Below are 25015 nucleotides of genomic sequence, written 5' to 3' on the forward strand. Positions count from 1 at the left end.
CAATTTCTTCATATGTTAAGTGTGGATGACAAATGCTACATACTTCATAGAATGGCTGAAGAAATCAAATGAGATACAGCCAGAGGGAGAAAAAAAAAAAGGATTAGCACAGTGCCCAGCATATAGTAATGTTAGCGATTATTATTATCATTACACATAATTTGGGCATGCCAAATAATCCGCCTGCCTTGAGGTCCTCCGGACACCAATCTCTGCTACCTGCTGCCATCACACCAATTTTCTTAAAAAGAACCTGCTTTTAAAAAGTCAAATGACTGCCTGTTGTGTAAGTCCACATTTCTTGTCCTGAAACTGAAGGCCATTAAGGTCCTCCCACCACTTGGAACTCTTCTCCTATAATTAATACTCATTTTGTGTTAGTATGATCGCTGCCCATTCTACAGACAAGGAGACTAAGGCTCAGGCAGTTAAGAAAAATATCATGGTGGGAAACAGTTTGACAGCTTCACTTCTGGCTCAGTAGCTTCTAATAAGCCTTGAGGTTAACACAGATAGTAACTTTATTTTAGTCCCCAGATAATGCTGCTTCTTCTCAGTTCACAATAACTTCATGCCACAGAGAAAAATCTGAAAAAGATCTAAAGACTCAAATGGTTCTCTAATTTCCAATAGCTCTGTATTCTTGGTGGCAGGTGGGAAAGACAGTATATTTCAGCAAGATTTCCACTATAAACAATCTTTTTTCAAATCCTTCCTGACCAACTTCATGCTTCTTTATATTTCATAACACAAAGGAGGAGAGAGGAGAAATGGGAAGGAAGGCCAAATAAAAACAAAAAAGGAAAAGCAGGGGGTGCCTGGGTAGCTCAGGCAGTTAAGTGTCTGACTCTTGATTTCGACTCAGGTCATGATCTCAGGGTCATGGGATCGAGCCCCTGCATCAGGCTCTGTGCTCAGCGCCAAGCCTGCTTTGGATTCTTTCTCTGTCTCCCTTTGTCCCTTCCTCCTGCTCTCTCTCTCTCAAAAATAGATAATTTTTTTTAAGGAATAGCAGGAAAGACAAAGGGCTGGACCAAAGATGTTTTCAATACTGCTCGATATACATTTTCTTTTGTTTTCTGAGAATAGGCAAAAATAGCTAAACGTATGCAACCATAACAGTAGCTTTCACAAGAGGGCACTGGTATACAGGATGACAACATGAATCGGTCCTCAGAACCACGGAAAGAAGGTAATCTCACCGTTTGTGTTTGTGATAGAGTCACTCTTTCTGCATTTCACAGCGTATGCTCCCTATTCAGAGCATGCTCTGGGGTACATGGAGAATAAAATGCCTTATCTCTCATTACATTGAGGGGACGACCAGGCCATTTTAGCCCAAATAGAAAATGAAACAAAAAACCATAAATACCACATTGCCAAAGAAAGCTGGGCACCATTACCTATTTATTATGTGAAACAGCTGATTTTTGGAACAATTTTATAAAAACCCTCTGCTTTCTTTCTAGTTTTTATATTGGCGAGAGTTTCACAGTTACCTATCCAAACCCACGAATATTGTACTCTTTGCTAGACTGAGTTGAGGTCCTTTCTGAGCATTTTAACACAAATCAATTCAATAGGTCTGTAAAACACACACACACACACACACACACACACACACACGCCAAACATAATAATGGCTGTTTTAACTCCTTTCCTTCCTCAGACTTGGAAGGCCACTGGAGAGGCCATCAAACAGGTTTGAGCAAGGTTCTAAGTTGGAAATTAACTGACAGGAAATGAACACCATACCTAAATTGGGAAACTCTCAAAAAATACAATTCCACTTGTAAAACTGGAAATGATCCTAGTAAAAAAGGAGAGAAGGTTGTGGTGTCTGCATAAACCAATGTCATCACACAAGTAGCTTTCCAATTAATTATTGTAGAGGGGCATTTTTTTAGTGGGAAGAAAGCAGAAGCCACTATAAAATGTTTATGCATTTGAAGCATAAATAATAGTCTATAAAACGAGTATGGTCTGATTGCAGATTTCTAGTCAGTAATGTGTATCCAGGGATTCACTAGGCAACACACAAGGTGCTGTTTGTCTCCTCTGAAACAAGAATCATAAAGAGCAGTGTATATACCATTTAACAGTTTGCATAGCACTTTCACGTGCATTATTTAATTTTATCCACACGAGAAACCCTAAAGAAGAAGATATTAATTTCTCTATTTTATAGATGAGAAAACGAGAGGCCAGAAAAAATAACTGACCCAAGGCACACTGCTAATAGGTGGTGGCCTAGGGTCTGGAAGCCATGGCTTCTTGCTCCAAAGCCCATGCCTGTTCTTCTTTTAGAATAAATATACTGCCATGTAATTGAGAAAAGTAAGCCTGATTTTATTTCTGTTTGTATTTCACAGAAATTGATATATTCAAAATATACAACTGTTAGAACGCTGTTCATCTAAGACATAACAGGTTATAACTATAAATTAATTCTGTCTTTTTTCTACTTCTTCAACAACAAAGCTGAGGAATTCAGTTTATTTTCCATTAACCATGAAAAGTATATTTTACATAATTGATTTATTGGAGGCTTTAGTTGTATAGAAAGCTTCAGCACTTTTAACCTAAATTGGAAGGGCTCTTTTTTAAAAACAGTTTTTTTTTAGGTTTAAATAGGTATTTTTTTAATCATTTATAAAAGTCATATGTTACTATTGCATAACATTTGGAAAAGACAGAATTTTAGTGCTTTTTAAAATATTTTTTCAATGACACCTAAGTAATTATATTCACATTTTGGTTTTACAAAATTGCAAGCGTGCTTTATTATATAATATTATTACTTAATTTTTGTTAACAAGATATCATTGCTGCTATCCACATTGCATAAAATTTTCTTTGAAAATATGATTTTTTATGGTTGTAAATTATTCATCAGATAATATACCCTAGTTTATTTACCAAATCTTTCTTTTTGGAGGAGGATTTTTCCAGTGTTTCATATTTTTAAATTATGGTACTCTAAACATGCCTGTGTATATTTATGTAGAAAAGGGAACTTCACTTGGAGTAGTTGGTACTGTTGAATCCTGTCAATTTTACTGTTCTTTTGAAGTTGAGTAAACAAAAAGGCATTAGTTTAGATTGCTTACCTATTACAGACAAAATCTACTTTGGGGGAAGAATTTTTTTAATTAAACTTTTTATTCTGAGGTAATTGTAGATTCACATATAGTTGCAAGATATAGTACAGAGAGATCCCAGGTACCCTTTAACCAGTTTCTTCCAATGGTAGCGCCTGGCAAAACTATAATGTAGAGTATTACAACCAGGATATTATCATTGATACAGACAAGACACAGAACAGTTCCATCACCACAAGGATCCTCCATGTAGCCATTTTATTTATTTTATCTCATTTTAAAGATTTAACTTAAGTATTTGAGGGACAGAGAGAGCACGAGCGAAGGGGAGGGGCAGAGGGAGAAGGAGAAGCAGACTCCTCGCTGAGTGAGAAGCCCAACTTGGGGCTCAATCCCAGGACCCTGAGATCATGACCTTAGCTGAAAACAGATGCTTAACCCACTAAGCCACCCAGGTGCCCCCTATGTTGTCAATTTCTCTATATATTTCTTTTCTTTCTTTCTTTCTTTCTTTCTTTCTTTCTTTCTTTCTTTCTTCTTTCTTCCTTTTCTTTCTTTCTTTCTTTCTTTCTTTCTTTCTTTCTTTCTTTCTTTCTTTCTTTCTTTCTTTTCTCCTTTTTTCCTTCCTTCCTTCCTTCCTTCCTTCCTTCCTTCCAAGATTTATTTATTCATGAGACACAGAGAGAGAGAGGCAAGACATAGGCAGAGGGAGAAGCAGAATCCATGACGGGAACCCAATGCAGAACTCTACCCCAGGACCCCGGGGATCATAACCTGAACCAAAGGCAGATGCTCAAACACTGAGCCACTCAGGTGCCCCCATGTTGCCACTTTCTAGACAAACCCACTTCCTTCTCCAATTCTCTCCTTAAATACTGGTAACCATTACTCTCTTCTCCATTTCCACAATTTTGTCATTTCAAAATTATGCAAATGGAATCACATGGTATATCACCTTTTGGAATTAGTGTCTTCAGTAACCTTCTGGAAACTCATGCAGGTATTTCCATGTACCAGTAGTTCTGTTTTACTAATGAGCAGTATTCCATGGTACCAATATACCATAGTTTGTTCAACCATTTGTCTATTTAAGGATTGCTCTTTATACATAAAGCTACAGTAACCATTCGTGTACATGTTTTTGTATGAAAAGAAATTTTCATTTCTCTGGGATAAGTGCCAGAAAGGCAACTGCTGAGTCATGTTGTAGCTGCATGTTTGCTTGCTTTTCACACTGCTAAGCAATTTTGCAGAATAGCTGTACCATTCTACATTCCCATTATCAATGTATGTGTGATCCAGTTTCTCCATGTCTTACTAGCATTTGGTGTTGTCGCCTATTTTTATACGTTCTGATAGGTGTGTCGTGATACCTCGTTTTTGGTTTTACTTCCATTCCCCTAATGGCTAATGATGTTGAACATTTTTTCATGTGTTTATTTGCCATCCATATATCCTCTTTGGCAAAACGTCTCTTCATATCTTTTGCCCATTTTCTAGTTGTTGTTTTTACTGTTGAATTTTGAGAGTTGTAGGTATTATATATATATATATATAGTAGGTACTAGCCCTTTGCAAATATATGGTTTGCCAATATTTCTTCACAGAATACAGCTTTGGTTTTCTTTTTTTAAGATTTTATTTATTTATTCATGAGAGACGCAGAGAGAGAGAGAGAGAGAGAGAGGCAGAGACACTGGCAAAGGGAGAAGCAGGCTCCATGCAAGAAGTCTGATGCAGAACTCGACCCCGGGACTCTGGGATCATGCACTGAGCCAAAGGCAGACGTTCAACCGCTGAGCCACCCAGGCATCCCTAGCTTTGGTTTTCATACTCTTAACAGGGCAATTCGTAAAACCAAAGTTCTAAACTTTGATCATGTCCAACTTATCATTATCAATACTCCTGTGTATGAACTGTGCTTTTGGTGACAAATCTAAGATCTCTATCTATCCCTAGATACCAAAGATTTTTCTCTGTTACTTTTTTAAAAAGTTTTAAAGTTTACATTTTACATGTAGGTCCACGGTCAATTTTGAGTTGATTTTTGATAAAGTGGTAGACTTAGGTCAAGGTTTTTCATTTGTTTAGGTTTTGGGTTTTGAGGGGCTTTTTGTTTGTTTTTTGGGGTTGTTTTGCCTATGGATGTCAAGTTCCTCCAACACCATGTGTTTAAATGGCTCCCTTTTCTCTAATTGTTTTTGCATCTTTGTCAAACATCATTTGGGAGTGTTGGTGTGGATCTGTTTCTGGATTCTCTATTCTATTCCATTGATCTATGTGTTTATGCTTCCACTAATGCTACACAGCTTTAATCTTAATTATATAAGTCTTGAAATTGGGTAAACTGATTCGTTTCACCTCATTTTATTTCCAAAATTGTTTTATTATTTTCTATTTATTATTCTATTAAGTTATTCTATTTCCTATTCCTTTCTGTGTATTTTTAAAATTAGCTTCAAAGGTAGAATTTAGTGTCATTAGTTGCATATAACACTCAATGCTCATTACATCCTTAATACCCATCACCCAATTATCCCATCGCCCCATCCACCTCCCCTCCAACCACTGTCAGTTTGTTTCCAAATACACAAGCTAACCTCGAACCTAAAGGAACTTGAGAAAGAACAGCAAATAAAACCTACACCAATCAGAAGAAGAGAGTTAACAAAGATTCGAGCAGAACTCAATGAAATAGAGACCAGAAGAACTGTAGAACAGATCAACAAAACCGGGAGTTGTTTCTTTGAAAGAATTAATTAGATAAGCCATTAGCCAGCCTTATTAAACACAAAAGAGAAAATACTCTAATTAATAAAATCACGAATGAAAAAGGAGAGATCACAACCAATACTAAGGAAATACTAAGGAAATACAAACGATTTTAAAAACGTATTATGAACAGCTATACGCCAATGAATCAGGCAATCTAGAAGAAATGGACACATTTCTGGAAAACTACAAATTATCAGAACTGGAACAGGAAGAAATAGAAAACCTGAACAGGCCAATAACCGGGGAAGAAATTGAAGCAGTCATCAAAAACCTCCCAAGACACAAAAGTCCAGGACCAGATGGCTTCTCAGAAGAATTCTATCAAACGTTTTTTTTTTTTTAATGATTCATGATACTATCCTAACTTTTTTTTAATTTTTATTTATTTATGATAGTCACACAGAGAGAGAGAGAGAGAGAGAGAGAGAGAGAGAGGCAGAGACACAGGCAGAGGGAGAAGCAGGCTCCATGCACCGGGAGCCCGACGTGGGATTCAATCCCGGGTCTCCAGGATCACGCCCTGGGCCAAAGGCAGGTGCCAAACCGCTGCGCCACCCTGGGATCCCTATCAAATGTTTAAAGAAGAAACAATACCTATTCTACTAAAGCTGTTCTGAAATATAGAAAGGGACAGAATACTTCCAAACTCGTTCTATGAGGCCAGCATCACCTTAATTCCAAAAGCAGACAAAGACCCCACCAAAAAGGAGAATTATAGACCAATATCCCTGATGAACACAGATGCACAAATTTTCAACAAGATACTAGCCAATAGGATCCAACAATACATTAAGAAGATTATGCACCATGACCAAGTGGGATTTATCCCTGGGATGCAAGGCTGGTTCGACACTCATAAAACAATCAACGTGATAGATCATATCAACAAGAGAAAACACAAGAACCATATGATCCTCTCATTAGACGCAGAGAAAGCATTTGACAAAATACAGCATCCATTCCTGATCAAAACTCTTCAGAGTGTGGGGATAGAGGGAACATTCCTCAGCATCTTAAAAGCCATCTATGAAAAGCTCACAGCAAATATCATTCTCAATGGGGAAACATAGGAGACTTTCCCCTACGATCAGGACCATGTCAGGGATGTCCAGCCTCACCACTGCTATTCAACATAGTACTAGAAGTCCTAGCCTCAGCAATAAGGCAACAAAAAGAAATAAAAGGCATTCAAATTGGCAAAGAATAAGTCAAACTCTCCCTCTTTGCAAATGACATGATACTGTATGTAGAAAACCAAAAAAAAATCCACCCCAAGATTGCTAGAACTCATAGAGCAATTTGTCAGTGTGGCAGGATACAAAATCAATGCCCAGAAATCAGTGGCATTTCCATACACTAATAATGAGACTGAAGCAAGAGAAATTAAGGAGTCAATCCCATTTACAATTGCACCCAAAAGCAGAAGATGCCTAGGAATAAACCTAACCAAAGAAGTAAAGGATCTGTATCCTAAAAACTACAGAACACTTCTGAAAGAAATTGAGGAAGACACAAAGAGATGGAAAAATATTCCATGCTCATGGATTGGAAGAATTAATATTGTGAAAATGTGTATGCTACCCAGGGCAATTTACACATTCAGTGCAATTCCTATCAAAGTACCATGGACTTTCTTCAGAGAAGAAATAATCTTAAGATTTGTGTGGAAGCAGAAAAGACCTTGAATAGCCCGGGGAAAATTGAAAAAGAAAACTAGTGCTGAGGGCATCACAATGCCAGATTTCAAGTTGTACTACAAAGCTGTGATCATCAAGACAGTGTGGCATTGGCACAAAAACAGACACATATATCAATAGAACAGAATACAGAACCCAGAAATGGGTGCTCAACTCTATATAGGGTCAACTAATATTCGACAAAGCGGGAAAGATTATCCACTGGAAAAAGGATAGTCTCTTCAATAAATGGTGCTGGAAACATTGGACAGCCACATGCAGAAGAATGAAACTAGACCACTCTCTTTCACCATACACAAAGATAAACTCAAAATGGATGAAAGACTTAAATGTGAGACAAGAATCCATCCAAATCCTAGAGGAGAGCACAAGCAACGTCCTTTTTGACTTGGCCACAGCAACTTCTTGCAAAATACATCTATGAAGGCAAGGGCAACAAAAGCAAAAATGAATTATTGGGACTTAAGGTAAAAAGCTTCTGCACAGCAAAAGAAACAGTCAAGAAAACTAAAGACAACCTACAGAATGGGAGAAGATATTTGCAAATGACACATCAGATAAAGGGCTAGTATCCAAGATCTATAAAGAAATTATTAAACCCAACAGCAAAGAAACAAACAATCCAATCATGAAATGTGCAAAAGACATGAACAGAAATTTCACCAAAGAAGACATAGACATGGCCAACAGGTACATGAGAAAATGCTCTGCGTCACTTGCCACCAGGGAAATACAAATAAAAACCACAATGAGATACCACCTCATACCAGTGAGAATGGTGAAAATTAATAAGCCAGGAAACCACAAATGTTGGAGAGGATGTGGAGAAAGGAGCCCTCTTGCACTGTTGGTAGGAACGCAAACTGCTGCAGCCAGTCTGGAAAACTACATTTTAAAGTTCCCCAAAGGGTTAAAAATAGAGCTACCCTTTGACCCAGCAATTGCACTGCTGGGGATTTACCCCAAAGATATAGATGCAGTGAAATGGCAGGACATCTGCATCCCAATGTTTCTAGCAGCAATGTCGACAATAGCCAAACTGTGAAAGGAGCCTTGGTGTCCATCGAAAGATGAATGAATACAGAACATGTGGTCTATGTATACAATGGAGTATTACTCAGCCATTAGAAACAAGGAATACCCACCATTTGCTTCAAAGTGGATAGAACTGGAGGGTATAATGCTGAGTAACATAAGTCAATTGGAGAAAGACAAACATTATATGGTCTCGTCCATTTGGGGAATATAAAAAATAGTGAAAGGGATTAAAGGGGAAAGGAGAGAAAATGAGTGGGAAATATCAGAGAGGGTGACAGAACATGAGAGACTCCTAACTCTGGGAAATGAACAAGGGGTACTGGAAGGGGAGGTGGGCAGGGGGGTTGGGGTGACTGGGTGACAGGCACTGAGGGGGGCACTTGACGAGATGAGCACTGTGTGTTAGTGTATGTTGGCAAATCAAACTCCAATAAAAAAATACACCAAAAAATAGCCTTGCACAGGAAGCTCTTGGAGGTTGTGTTCAATCAAAGTAAAGGAGTAAACCATAAAAGAGGAAGAACGTGTAGAAAATAGTATTGAGAAAGGTTTTCAGGGCTTTCCCTAAGAAGCTTTGGAACCTGTACAAGGCTCCCTCCCACCAGTGCTGAAACCAGGTATAAACTACTTTAATGAGAACAATTGGTAGAAAAACAAAAAGTTGAACAAGGTTGTCTTGTTTAAAGGATTAAAGCACTAAGAATGCTAGGCAAGAAGTTTTTCAAGGAAAGCTTTTCCAACAATGACAAGAAGACACCCAAGAAAGTTGTGGATGGAGCAAGATTGCATAGGATTGCATTCTTGCCACTTGCGTGGAGAATATCCCATTCAAGGCAGTCTTGAAAGTTACTCTGGTGAATGGATGGCAGAAACACAACTAGGCAGTCTAATCTCATCTAGAAATCTCCCGTAATGGCTGACTTTCAGGAAAATGGAACAATCACTTAAAGCTGTGATAGTTCTGCTATTTCTCTTTTCTCTGCTGGCGCTCAGATGCCTTATGCCATCATGCTTCCGTTGCCTTTCCAAAACTTACCATTACCATAAGCAGATGTCTCCCCGACCTAAACCAATATCAATTCCTGCAGACCTGCCATCCACCTTAAGCAATATCTAATTTTGATCTTGGCAGTCCCTTCCAGCTAATTATCAGAGGTCTGCTCAATAAATCTGTGCTAAGATGTTAATGACAGATGACAGATTCATATACTATCCATCCGGAGTTATTTGCATTTCAACAGACTATTCAGAGACTATTCACAGAGATCTTTAATTTCAGATGAGCTAGAAACATTTTTGAAAGTTAAGAATCCTCAAGTCTTACAACATACACAGACACCTAATTCACCAATGGGCAAAAGTAGCTGGAAATCTGTGCCTGAAACAATACATTTTCTGGGACCTGGTTCCTAGCATGATCATGGTGAGCCATAAATCACTCCCCTCCGCAAATAATGAATAGCACCAAAAAGTAAAAATATTTTTCAGATTATCACATGGTTGTTCTGGCTTGGAGTGAGGGAGGCCTTGAAACAATTATAAACATGATCCAAGAAACGTTAGAGGTTAGTGAATGTGCCATTAAAACATGCCCCAGATTTAAAATCCTGTATGTTTAGAATTAAAGCCTTGAGAGATGATCACGTTCACTTAAAACTGCCTTGTATCAAGATGTTATACTGTTATCTGATACAGTCAAGTGTCTGAAAAGAAATGTAATGTTATTATAATAGGAGAAACAAATATATTAAATGCCATCAACTCATTTATAGTGGTAATCCCAATCACCTTAAAACATGTAGACCAAGGTAATTGGCAACAGAATCATGCCCCGAATAACACTGAAGTCATATCAGGTCATTCTGAGCAAACATACTGGACATTTCCATAACTTTGAAATCGAAGGAAAGTGATAGGGGACCGAGGGATTTCAGTAAACGCAGCAAGTGCATATCTCATGTTTAGAGCTATCAAATTCACATTGTGAACTTTAGCACAAATCTCACTGCAACTCAGGGGGCATGTTCTAATTCTGGTAACAACATTTACTGAAGTGTTCTGAGGACTTCAATCTAAGTCAAAGTATGAAATCTACATTAAAGCATAAGGAATAACATGAAAATCAATACATTTGGATGTATGAGGTGAAGATATTACTTAAATGCTTTGCAATGTACGATGAGGCCAGGAACTCACTTTGGTATGCTGGGTATAGTGGCAAGAGCCCAATACTCAAAGCTACATTCTCGGACAAGCAGGAGGCAACGATGCCATAACATTCCACAAATGTCCTTTCACACGGTAAAAATATTTCTGACAGTCACTCTGCCCAAACCTTCCTATTCATAACACTGTCAGCTGGCGTGTCACTCACAGTGACAGGAAAGGAGACCAGGAAAGATGATTGTGGTAAAGAAGATGGCAGGAGTTAAATCACTACATGTCGAACAAGCAAGAGGTACCTGAACTACCCCAGACTCAAAGGGCTAAGGGAGAAATATTCCAATTGCCTCAAGGGAAACAAATAGTCTCAATATTCAAATGATTGCAATCCAAAAGAAAGGCATGAAATCCAGTTGAATTAGAATGTCAAAAGATGGTAAATAAATCCTGAAGGGATCTTGATGGGGGGGACACTTCATCAGGTGATTTTTTTTTTTTTTTTTTTTGCCATGGTAGCTTAGCTTCAAATTGAATCCTATGCAGACTTTCAGTACTTTTAAGTAAGTCAAAGAGACCCATTTTGGTTAAGAGGGCTATCTAGAACTCCCTTCTCCTTTCCTATAACCACCAGTCACATCTCTAAAGCATTACCCTTGGATAATGACATCTCCAAGCACAATATTATCTTGTCCAAGGTCTCCCGTGGTCAATCTAGATTTTCTCCTAAGCCTGTGCATCAATACGTTGCTAGCCTCATGTCATGTGGCCCTCCTTAATTTCCTCAAATAAGCACTTCACATTGGTATCTTTAATTCACCGAGCAGCTTCAGCAAATCAGAAAACCTTTACTGTAAAGAAATATTTAGGAATATATATTATACATAAATGTAGGTGATATTTATTTCAAAGAAGTGTTCACAATGTTAGAAACCAACTACTGTCAGTCTTAAGACATTTACTACAGTTCGTTTTTATATCCTAGCAAAATTGGTTACCTGATCCAACATAAGCATTCATAAAACAAAATATGTTTGCTTTTTTTCTGATTAACATTCTGTGGCATTTTATGGCATTTTCAGAAAGGCTCCATAATGTGCAAACTGAAACACTGCCTTTTTTAGGTAGACATAACATAGGAACTTAATTGTATTTGTAGAAAACATATTACCACAATATTTGTTGCACATTTGGTCATGCTAAGCTGTGAACTATGTAAAAATATGTGACTTGCTGTAAAGTTTATAGTCTTTGTTTATAGCAAACCCCAGGGTCTTCCATTTAAGTACCTTTCTTTCAAGACAAAAGAAAAAAATTAAATAGGTTTACCTTAGGGCATCTAGATGACCAAAACAATGTCATCATCTCATTTCAGACTGTGTTCATAAAAGGTAGTGATAGATCAAAGCCAGATTTTTTCCCCTTGCCATGATCTTGTAACAATGGTCTCTTAAGACACAGAATCAATTTGACTGATTTCGCCTTTGCCTCTACTCTCCTGTGTTCCTTCTGAATGACCCTCCGTTGGCCTGTGGTCAGGAGTTTCACAGCCACAGGAATTACTTTTCACTCAAAGCTGCACTTCTTTGTTGGGGATTTATTTTTAGGCAGCCTGAGAGAAGTTTGTGATTCTCCTGTGCTGGGTTTTTTTTCTTTCATTTTTTGAGGCAGCCTTGAATTCCTGCTTTAGGTCTGTTTGGTTTTTGAAACGAGGTGACAAAATGACCCAGGAAGGGGGCAGTTCACATGCACTGTTAGCTGAGGATTTTTGTCAGCTCTATGACCTCCCTATATCCCAGCTCCACTACTCCATTCTGGATGCTTTCTGGTACTTCTACAGGCCTTGCTGGGTGCTTACTTCTCATCTAGCCTGCTGGATGTCTGTAAAGTCCCTTTACTTTGGATTCAGTCAAGATAAGGTTACTCGTTGTAACCAGAACATTTATAAAGAAAACTAAAGGAAAATAAAGCAAAAACAGAAATACAGCAAGAGATAGTATCTCAGAGCAAGCATGTTATTTTTTTTTTGTTAAGATTTTATTTATTTATTTATTAGAGACACACACACAGAGAGGAAGAGACACAGGCAGAGGGAGAAGCAGGCTCCTGCCGGGAGCCCGATGTAGGACTTGATCCTGGACTGTGAGACCATGGCCTGAGTCAAAGGCAGACACTCAATCACTGAGCCACCCAGATGCCCCAAGCTTGTTATTCTAACTGAAAGTCCATTTTAGCTCAGTATAGCTAGTGTAATTTCAAAAAAAAAAAATCTGTTTATTTCTTTTGCCTCATTCTTCCTAGGAAAAAAAGAAGAGTATCCTAGAGTAACCTATTAACTTTTAATCTGGAATTGATTTGAGTGGACACCACTTTCAGATGGGCGGGATCCTTAGTTTCTTTTAGAACTTGTTTTGCATGGACAGTAGTCCCTCCATCTTATCCTCTCTGCCCCTTGCTTATGCTAGACTTCCATGTGGCAGTTGCCCAAACTCTCCTTGTAACGTTTCTAGTCATGGTAGCTCCTTCAAATGATCAGGGACTATTTACCTCTTTCTTTTGGATAGACCTCTTTGCTTTTTGGAAATACTAAGTTCCATTTGTCCTCTCTTCGTTTGCAGAGTAGAACTCACTAGCATGTCCTTGGCCCAACAGATGGTTAGGACATCCCAGGTTACTGGGTTTCTCTGTGTCTCCAGGGAGCAATCAACCAGAAACCATGATCACAATTTTATGATGCCAAAAACTCTTTATATTCTCATTAAATATAGCAATTTCTAATGAAACTAATGTTTATTCCTAACCACATTTGTCACTCTACTGAACTTATAAGACATCCCTAGGTATTTGTTCATGCAAATGGTTTTGTTAACACATAAATAGCTAGATTGCTAAAAGAAGTTACTGGAGAAAATCCATCCAGAGAGTTGGTTAGTGTTGTTGAGTATCATAGAAATTTCTTCTAAACATCCTTTCCTTGGATACACTCTATAAAATTGAATCCAGGGTGATTCGGTCAAAAAGTAATGGTATCCTTCATTTACTTAATCATGAATATGCATAACCTAAATATAAATAATATATGAACTTAGCCTTCACAATGGAAGCTAGGTAAGAAATGCACCTTTTGGTAGAGTAGTATGCTTAACATATTTCATAAACAAAGATAAAGAAGCATATTGTCAGTTTATTAGCTTTTGTAATCCTATCAAAGCATATACATAATTCCTTAAAGAGAACCACAATAAGTGTAGTGTGGGTTCAACAAAACATGGTAGTTTGAGATCAAATTGTTTTGTTCATTTAAGGGCTAATTTGGTTATTTGGGCACACCTCTCATCAGCCAGAAATCATTAGTCAACTTCTCCCAATACCCATTCTTTCGTACAGGCATCCATTGTCCATACTAACATCAAATTGCTAATTTAAAAAATGTAAATTTGGGGGTACCTGATTAGCTCAGTCAGTTAAGTATCAGACTGTTGATTTTGGCTCAGGTCATAATCTCAGGGTTGTGAGATCAAGCCCCACTTTGGGGTGGAGCCTGCTTAAGATTCTTTCCCCTTCTCTTTACCTCTCCCCCTCCCCTGCCTTCCCACTTGCAAGCACACAGTCTCTCTCTAGCTCTCTCTCTAAAGAAAAAATGTAAATCTGATCAAATGACTTCTCAGGTTAAGACCCTATAACTGCTTTCCTTTGCATTTAAAATAAACTGCAAATACTTTACAACAGACCTACTTAATCTTGTCCCTGCCTACTATTCCCATTTCATCTCATGCTACTGTCCAACTATCTCTTCAAAGCTCCAGCCACACTGACCTTTTCAATTACCACAGCATGTCTTACACTTTCATAGAGATTTTCCTTCCTCACAGAACACTAGTCCACCCACCCTCTCCATGGCTGGCTCCCCATTCTTGAAATCTCAGCTTAAATACTGCTTCCACAGAAAGAGCTTCCCTTACACTTAAGCTAAAAGCCAAATTAAAGTATGTAACTCCAACAACTTTCTCTCTTTGTGTACTCTGTTTCTTTCATAGAATTTATCAACATTTGCAAAATTATATATCTATTTGGCCACTTAAATGTCTGTTGTCTGTCTCCCTCAGACTGATTCATGAGGGCAGAGAATATCTATTTTATTGTAACAATGTATTATGTCTTTTTTAAAGTTTTTACTTATTTATTAAAGTAATCTCTACACCCAACAGGGCTTGAACTCAACGATCCCAAAGGCAAGAGTTGCATGCTTTACCAACTAAGCTAGGCGTGTGCCTCTAACAATGTATTATCTAATATAGAACCTGACAACTGGTACATAATTAATAAATATTTAAATAAATGATAAGCAGATAATTTGTTGCCAAAATTTATAGTTTTCTTTATATATGGAAAATAAGACTAAATTAGCCAGCATAAAATAAGGACCTGATTTCAACCATAGTTATAAACTTGAGTGCAACCATAGAATGTTTTAGAAAGAAGCAAATATAATTGTAGATAGCATCAACATCAAGTATTTCTTTTTTTTACATCAAGTATTACTTGATGAAATAAAAGAAAATATAAAGCAAGGCTTTTAAAAATGCTTTCTCTTCAATTTGGTGCTTATTGGTTGAGAATAACTGCCTTTTCTTATACAGACATAATTTTGTGTACTGTAAATTATTTTTAAAGGTATTTATTTGGCCCTATATACATTATAGTTAGTTTAAAGCAAAGGATCTGAAATTGGAATCCACTTATGTCCTTTGCTCTTAAAATGAAGCCTGCCAAAAGATGGCTATGATGCTGCATTAACAGATGTGCTAATGTGGATAACTACCCCAAGGGAATAAAATCTTGAATAAAATACTTTTTAAAAGATTCTTCCTTTCTGATATTTCTTCTCCCTTCCCACACATTTCTTCTCCCTTCCCTTATATTCCCTTTCACTATTATTTATATTCCCCAAATGAATGAGATTCTTTAGATCAGAGAGTAGGAATGGTGGGATACTTCTGTTTTAACCTCAAACCTACAAAAGGAAAATCCAGAGGTAATGCTAACCTCCTAAATATTTAAGGCAATCTGCCAAAATAAGCAATCCAACCTTTGTTGCATATATATTCACTTAAGGAGAAGGAAGCATTAGAAGAAATCCCTGTTTATGAAAACTATGCCCACTAGCTTTCCCAAGGAGTTTACAGACTGTCAAGGACTCTGACTTTCTGGCAGTGTTCCCTTCAAAATAATCCAGGAGCCCAGCAGGAAAGCAACAGCTGCCACAACACAAATTATTTTATCACTGTGCTAACACAGGTCCAAGATGGCACATACCTGAACTTGGGGTGAAACGTACTAAACTCTGTTTCACGATCAAGGGGCTCAATGGTCTGTCACATTTACTTGCTGGCTTTTTAAAACTCCATGTACAAAGTACCATACTGTTTTAGTTATTGTCGTTCTTGAACCCGTTTCTATGACTTGTTAGGGTAAATCTGCCTCATTAGCTTTCATTTGTAGAATATACTTGATGTTCTTGGCTATCAATTCGTTAGCATGGATTCATGCTGGTACAAAAACAATCTCTGGGATTTTTACTGTAAATTTTATTAAAACTATGCATCAATTTGAGAGGAATTAACAACTACAACATTTTTGTATTCTCATCCTTTTCAAGTATATTTTTAAAGTTTTGTGGTTTTCTCCATATAGGTCCTGCACATTTGTTGTTTGAAATTATGCCTAGATCTTTTCTGTTTAAGTGTCATGGGAAATAGACTCTACAGTGTGTTTTATGAGTGATTACTGAAATGTTAAGGGAAACTGGTAAACTCAAACACCTATTCTAAATGCATTTCCTTTAGATTCTCTTGGGTGAGGGAATCATCTTGTTTGCAGATATTAATCGTGTCTCCTGATTTCTAGAATGATGTCTCATTTGTTTCCTGTTTTATTGCACTGGTTAGGAAATAAGAAAATAAATACATTGTAATCGTGACAGCCGTTCTTCTCATTTCTGATTTTAATAGGAATACATGAAGGTGTTTTGCCATTGCACATGACATTAGCTGTTTAATTCAGGATGGATATTTATTATGCCAGTAAGGAAAATATGTAATATTCCTTCTGAACTGACATGCCATTCTTCCTCTTCTAATCTTCTCGTTGTTCCAAATTTAGCACAGGTGCAGTGTAAGGGAGGACTGCCTTAGTCTCTTTCTTTCTTTCTTTTTAGCATCTTAACAAAGTCCCTTTATTTTTTCCCTTAATTTTATTTAAATTCAATTAATCAACATATAATGTTTTATTGGTTTCAGAGATAGAGGTCAGTGATTCATCACTCTCATATAATACTCAGTGTTCATTACATCACATGCCCTCCTTAAAACCCATCAACCAGTTACTCCGTCTCCCCATCCCTCTCCTCTCCAGCCACCCTCAGTTTGTTCTCTATGGTTAAGAGTCTCTTATGGTTAGTCTCCCTCTATGATTTCGTCTTGTTTTATTTTTTCCTCTCTTCCCCTATGATCATTAGTCTTTAAATAAAACTGCCTGTTATATTTAAATCTTTTTAAACACTTGGCGAGTAAAGGTCAAAGGGTTTTTTAAAGGCAGTCCAGCCTGAATTAAAAGTAGGCCCAGTTAAGGTCTGTAGCAGATTGGGGAAAATATTAAACCCAAAGCGTTATGATAATGAACCCTATTTCTATGGATATGAGCCATTCATCTAGAAGAAGGGGAAGTCAATTGAATGAGTTGGTAACTTGGTTTCCACAGGAGCTTTTCTCTGATTAGAGGCAAGGCATTTAGGGGGAAAATAAACACAAAGGGGGGAGAACCCGAAAGCCTTCTTTGCTGTGAATATTAAAGAAAAGAAGGCAAAGAACTGCCACAGCTCTCCAAATCTAATTAGCAGCACTAAGTAAGTTGTTTCCAGAGAGGATAGAAAAGACAGTTAACAGCTTTTGAAACCTGTAGCATAGGGAGGCAGAACTTAGATATTGGACCATTGTTAGCTTGAGGATTGTTAGTTAGAGTAGTAGCTTAAGAAAACTGCCAGCCCTTGGCAGGATGCTGTGAAAATACAGAGTGCCAGACCTTTTCAATGCTTGGAAGCATTGTAGCTGAGAACGGTAAACGTTTTCTTGAACAGGGAAAGAAACACCAAGCTTTATTTCAGGTGATTAATAACAGTTGAACTTAGTGGGAAAGACCAGTCTAAGTAGTGGTAGTATTTCTTTTTATTTCATCCATATTCTGTACCTAGGTTTGATATAATGAGTGTTACACGTTTGCAATGCTTTTTTCCCCCCTCTTGTATACAAGATCTTATCCATTCTAACTTAAGATATATTTCCACAGCACTTTTTGGTATTTAGGAGCATTCTCTATATGTACGAACTACTGTTGCTTATAAGTGAAATAGGCATTTTTAAAAAATATTTAAGTTCAAAAGTTTAAGAACATTTATTACCATGGCCTACTCTTTTGTACTTTGAATGTACTTTGTTTTGTTTTGTTTTATATTTTATTTATTTATTTGACAGAGCGCGAGAGAACATGAGCAGAGGCGAGGGGCGGAGGGAGAGGGAGAAGCAGGCTCCTCGCTGAGCAGTGATTCCCATGTGGGGCTCAGTCCCAGGAGGCCGAGATCATGACCTGAGCCATAGGCAGACTCTGAACAGACTGAGCCACCCAAGCACCCCTATTTTGAATGTACTTTGAATGTATTTGAATTATCATGTGAGTATTACTTTTTCAATTTAAAAAACTGGACTCGGGGATCCCTGGGTGGCGCAGCGGTTTGGCGCCTGCCTTTGGCCCAGGGCGCGATCCCGGAGACCCGGGATCGAATCCCACGTCGGGCTCCCGGTGCATGGAGCCTGCTTCTCCCTCTGCCTGTGTCTCTGCCTCTCTCTCTCTCTCTCTCTCTCTCTCTGTGTGTGTGACTATCACAAATAAATAAATTAAAAAATTAAAAAACTGGCCTCTTTAAAAATATTTTACTCATAATATATACTCATGGCGACAAATTCAAAACTAGGAAAGTGCGTAAAGTGAAATTTGAAAGTAGTTCATTCTGCCCCACTACTCTAGGTAGCCACCGATAAATGTGTATTCTTTAAGTTTTCCTTTAGGGGCCCCTGGGAGGCTCAGTGGTTGAGCATCTGCCTTAGACTCAGGTCGTGATCCGGGGTCCTGGAGTCAGTCCCTCACTGAGGTCCCTGCAGGAAACCTGGTTCTCTCTCTGCCTATGTCGATGCTTCTCTCTGTGTCTCTCATGAATAAATAAAATCTTTAAGAAAAAAAAAAGACTTTTCTTTTACATATGCAAACACATAAACCTAGGTTTGTTTGCTTGTTTTTAAGGTGAACGCATTCTACAGATTTTCTGCAATTTACTTCCCCTCCCCCACCATGTAACTGATACATTTCCATATCTAGATAGTAATTTTAGAACCAGTCATATTTCTGTAGAAAAAGTGGAGGAGCCTAAATTCTTATTTTTTGTGTGTTTTAAGGGATCCTTGTCTGGGTAAATTCACTATTGTACCGAACCTGTGAGTCTAATTTGACACCATCCACTTGGGGGCAGCTACTGGAATTGTTAGCTGAAGGCTTTAGGTAGTGATTTTTTTAATTTTAGCATGCATCAGTGTTGTATACATAAATGTCTCCTCTCTCAGTCCCAGGAGGATGATTTATACATTTCTTGAGAGCAGGGCTATGAAATTGAGACAATGGACTCTCTTCTGAGGACTGCTATAGCTCCAAATTATGCAACAAATTACCTATTAACAAGTCACTAATACAATACAGTTTTCCTCATAAGCAGATCAAGGAGAGAACACATAGCTCTTATACCAAAGATTGCTCAGACTAGTGGTTCTCAAACTGTAATAGGCACCAAAAATCATTGAAGGACCTGATAAAACATGGGCTCTGCACCTAGAGTTTCTGAATTTTAGGCTGAGGCCCAAGAATTTGCATTTCTAAAAAGTTCCCAGATGATGCTGTCCCAGGATCACATTTGAGAACCACTACCTCAAAAACAAAACAAAGTTCAACCCCTACAGAGGGCATCCATTTCCCAACGTACTTGACTTAGACAAACAAACTTCATGGAAGAGAATTCACCAAAAGTCAAAAAAGTTGACCCAAATAAGAATTTCCATATAAAGTACTCCTTACTCTCCAGCTCCTAAAACCTAATTGCAGTAAGAGATGCTGAAGACCTCATTTCTATTCACTGTTGAAAATACAGTGCTCTCTCTCTCGCTCTCGCTCTCTCTTTCAGATCTTCTTACCTCCAGCTTAGCTAGGTTCCCCAATTAAACTGAACATATGCCACTGAGAGGCATCACTTCTGTGAAACCTATTGTAATCCTGGGATGAACAATGAGAGCATCGAATGGTTAACAGCATATTTTGTTCAGACTTAAGTAGAAGATCCTGGTAAGAAATGTAGTATTTCAAAGGAAGCTTCTTTTCATTCTCAACACTAACCCAAGCTCCTCTTCTACCCTATTGTCCAACATTCTCCTGAGGGAGTATAATGAAGGTGGAAAGAGCTCTGCTCCAGTCTCAGCTTCGTACTTCTGACCTGGGTCATCAGAACTCCCTACCTTCAGTTTTCTCATCTATAAAATGTATATAATAATAACACCTACCTGTAAGGGTTCGATGAGACAATATACGTGTAAATTACTCAGCATAGCAGCTGGCAAATAATAAGTGTTCAAGAAATAAATGTTAATACTAATACTGCTACTTCAGAGTAAATAATTGGAATAGAGAATGGGGTTCCTGGCTAGATCTCTTTCTTTCAATACAAGCATAACCAAGACTGGGCCATTAAAATTCATTTAGTTTCAGTGTTATATGATCAAATGTGCTTGTTGAATGATCCGTGTGACAGCCATCTAGAGAACAAACTACAGGTTGGATCATGATCCCAGGATTCCAGGATAGAGCCCTGCATTGGACTTCCTGCTCAGCGGGAAGTCAGCTTCTTCTTCCCCCTCTCCCTCTGCCCCTGCTTGTGTGTGCGCCCTCTCTTTCTCTCTCTCTCTCAAATAAATCAAATCTTGAGGAAAAAAAAGATGAACATGGGAAACTATCAGAGAGACTACTACAATAATCATGGTGACTGATGGTGGTGCCTTTGACTAAAGTGATGGCAATGGAGGGTACTATGAGATTAATACGAAAGATTTTAGAGATAACAGACTTGGGAATTGATTAGTTATCACAAAGATCAAAGAATCAAAGGTAGCTCTTTGTTTTTCTACTACATGCAAGGAAGAGGATGGTAATACCATTAACAGAAACAAGAAAGAAGCAAAGGGCTATGAGGAGTTGCAATAGAGGCAAAATGACAGGAGTTGGAGACGGTCTGCCATGGGCCCAACCAACCATGCAGACGTTGCTCAGTAGGTCAAACTGCAAGTGCTAACCATTCTCTGTCCCTAAGCCTTCTCTGTAGCTGGTTATATAAATGATGAAGTAGGTCAAGGCCTGACAACCATGTCACTACCATGCAATTGCTTGGTAGCATCTCTGAAAAATTGACTCAAATTGTCTTCTCTTGACACATATGACACTATGGCAAACGGATATGTTTGCTTGCTCAATCATTCCCTTTGGCATTTTGTTATTTCTTTGTATTCTCTATGAGATTAGGATTCTTTCTTAACAATGGGGCACACTTTGAACATGTTTTCTTTGACGTACCTATAGAAGTATAAGACATCCAAGTGGAGATACACATTCCTGCCCTTCAGAAAGAAATGAGAGATAAAGATATATATATTTGAAAGACATCGGTTTATGGGTGGCAGTGAAAACAAAGAGAATGGCTGAGTTTTCTCAAGAATAGCATAAGTAATGAGAAGAGAGCCAAGAATATGAGGTCCTGAAAAACAAGTACATGTAGAGCAGTGGTTTTCAAATGGAGATACTTTGCCTCTCAAAGATATCTGAAATGTCTGGAGACATTTCTGATTGTCACAACTGAGGCAATGCTACTGGCATCTACTGGGTAGGGGCTAGGAATACAGCTAAATATCCTACAATACCTAAGATAATTCTCCACAAAAAAGTATTTGGGGCTAAAAATGTTAATAGTGCAAAGTTTAAGAAACCTTTTTTAAGGGTGCCCGGGTGGCTCAGTCAGTTAAGTGACTGACTCTTGATTTTGGCTCAAGTCATGATCTCAGGGCCATGAGATCAAGCCCCATATGGGTCTTTGTGTGGAGTCAACTTGGGACTCTCTCCCTCCCATTCTGCCCCTCCCCACTGCTTTCTTTCTCTTTCAAATAAATAAATAAATAAATCTTTTTTTAAAAAGAAATCTTTTTAAGGGAAGGAAGAGAAAAATGAGTCATAAAATAAGACCCAGGGAATACACTCAATCCTCAGATCTTGGGTTCTAATATCAAAATTAGTGATCCTGAAAAAGAAAAAAGACTGATCTTAGGCCTGGAGCAGAAAATATATAGAAGTGAGCCTAAAGCATCTCGTGCCAGAAAGTAGGTACTCATACACACACACACACACACACACACACACACACACAGAGTCTGATCAGGTATGCCAAAGGGATATAGGAAGCTACTGAAAGAGCTCCCAGTGAACAAAGCTGGAACAATTTGAGCAACAGAATAAAAAAATTATGTTGGATTATAACCCAAGAATTAAATACAAATTCATGAATCCATACTGATATAAATGAATGATTAAATAAATGAATGTGGGAGAGGAGACAAATCTCACATGCATAAGAATTACAAATACTTCATGTAAATATTCCACTTTCAAGGAAATGGAGTAGCACTACCCATTCTTTAAGGGTGGTACACACGATGCACAGTGACTTCCTTCCAAAAACTTCAGTATGAAAACGGGGATTGGGTGGGGGGGATCCCGAGTCATCTCAACCAGGTGATCAAGATCAACATCAACAGTGATCAATCAGGGGCGCTTGGATAGTTCCATCAGTTAAGCACCTGCCTTCTGCTGGGGTCATGGAATCGAGCCCCGAGATGAGCTCCCAGCTGGGTGGACAGCCTGTTTCTCCCTCTCCCTCTGCTGTTCCCCCTGCTTGTGCTCTCTCATTCTCTCTCGCTCTCTCTCAAATAAATAAATAGAAATTTTTTTAAAAAAGTGATAAATCATGTTGATGTTAGATACCATTGACATAACCTGAAGAGAAGGGCATTTTATTTTACCTCTGTGATCTTCTTCCCTAAAGCCCATAACCCAGGCATAATCATGAAAAGAACATCAGACAAATCAGAATAGAGGCACATTCTACAAAATGCCTAGCCAGTACTCTTTAACACTTGTAAAATCATCAAAAACAAAAGGAAAAAACTTGTCACAGCCAAGAGGAGCTCAGGAAATGGCAATGAATTATGATTTAGTATCCTACGTGAGATACTGGAACAAAAAAAGAACATTCAGTTAAAAACTAAGGTAATCTGACTAAAATCTGGATTTAGTTAATTATAATGTACCAACATTGCTTCATTAATTGTGACAAATGTACCATACTGTTGTAAGACAGTCATAATAGGGGAAACTGGCTGTGGGGCAGATGGGAACTCTGTGTTATCATCACAATTTTTCTGTAAATCTAAAACTTTAAAGTTTATATTAAAGATTTTATTTCTTTTGAGAAAGATGTGGAGCATCTTTTCCTATGGTTCTTTGCCATCTGTATATCTTCTTTGATGAGGTATTTGTTAAGGTCTTTAGCCTTTTTTTAAATCAGGTTGTTTTCTTCCTTATTGTTGAGCTTTAGGACATATATTTTTTGGATAGCAGTCCTTTAACAAATAGGTCTTTTCAAATATATTCTCCTAGACTGTGACTTGTCTTCTCATTCCCATGATAGTGCTTTTGATAGAGCAAAAGTTCTTCATTTTAAGAAATTCCAGCGTATCAATTATTTCTTTCACGGATCATACCTTTGGTCCCATAGTTAGTGCCTTTGGACAAATTGAATAATCTCATTGTTGGATTCAGTTAGCTTTGATGTTGTGTATAACAAGCTATCACCAAACCCAAGGTCATCTAGGTTTTGCCCTATGTTATCTTCTTAGAGTTTCATAGTTTTACATTTTGCATGTAGCTCTAAGACTTATTTTGTGCTAATTTTTGTAATGAGTGGAGAGTCTATGCTTAGATTTGTATCGTCATATGTAGATACCCAGTTGGTCTAGCACCATTTGTTAAAAAGATTATCTTTCCTGCTTTTTATTGCCTTTGCCCATTTGTCAAAGATCAGTTGATTATATTTATGTGAGTCTATTTCTGGGCTCTGTACCTCGTTTCCTGTTTTTGTTTATTCTTTTGCCAATACTGTGTTTTCTTGATTAACTTTATATTAACCCTTGAAATCAGATAGTATCAGTCTTCCAACTTTGTTCTTGTCCTAAAATACTGTGATGGCTATTTTGGAATTTTTGTTTCTCTATGTAAACTTTAAAATCAGTTTGTCAATATCCACAAAATAACCCAATGGGATTTTGATTGGGATTGCATTGAATATACAGATCAAGTTTGGAAGAATTCACATCTTGACAATATTGAGTCTTCCACCACTTTCGAAGAATAATTTTGCAGAGTACATAATTCTAAGTTGGTGGGGTTTTTTTAAGATTTATGTATTTATTATTTGAGAGAGAGAGAGCACATGTGCAAGCGGGAGCGGAGGGTAGGGGCGGAGGGAAAAGAAAAGAGAGAATCTCCAGCAGACTCTCCACTAAGTGTGAAACCCGACATGGACTCAATCCTATGACCCTGAGATCATGACCTGAGCTGAAATCGAGTTGGATGCTTAACTGACTGAGCAACTCAGGTGCCCTGTGGTGGGTTTTTGTTTTTTCTCAACACTTCAAATATTTCACTCCAATCTCTACTTTTTTGCATTGCTTTTGAGAAGTCAGATGTAAATTCTTATCTTTGCTCCTCTATAGATAAGGTATTTCCCCCTCTGGCTTCTTTCAAGATTTTTGTGTTTATCTTTGAGTTTTCTGCAGTCTGAGTATAATATCCCTAAGTGTAATTTTAGGTTGTTGTTGTCGATATTATTTATCTCGCTTGGTGTTCTTTCAGCTTCCTGGATATTTGTTTGGTTCCTTTCTTTCTTCTCTTTCTGGTATTCACTTTACACATACATTATATCTTTTGCAGTTGTCTCATGATTCTTAGATATCTTGGATTTTTTTTTTTTTTTTTGGTATTTTTTCTAACTTT

The sequence above is a fragment of the Canis aureus genome, chromosome X, assembly GCF_053574225.1.
Source record: "Canis aureus isolate CA01 chromosome X, VMU_Caureus_v.1.0, whole genome shotgun sequence".
Taxonomy (NCBI): Eukaryota; Metazoa; Chordata; class Mammalia; order Carnivora; family Canidae; genus Canis; species Canis aureus.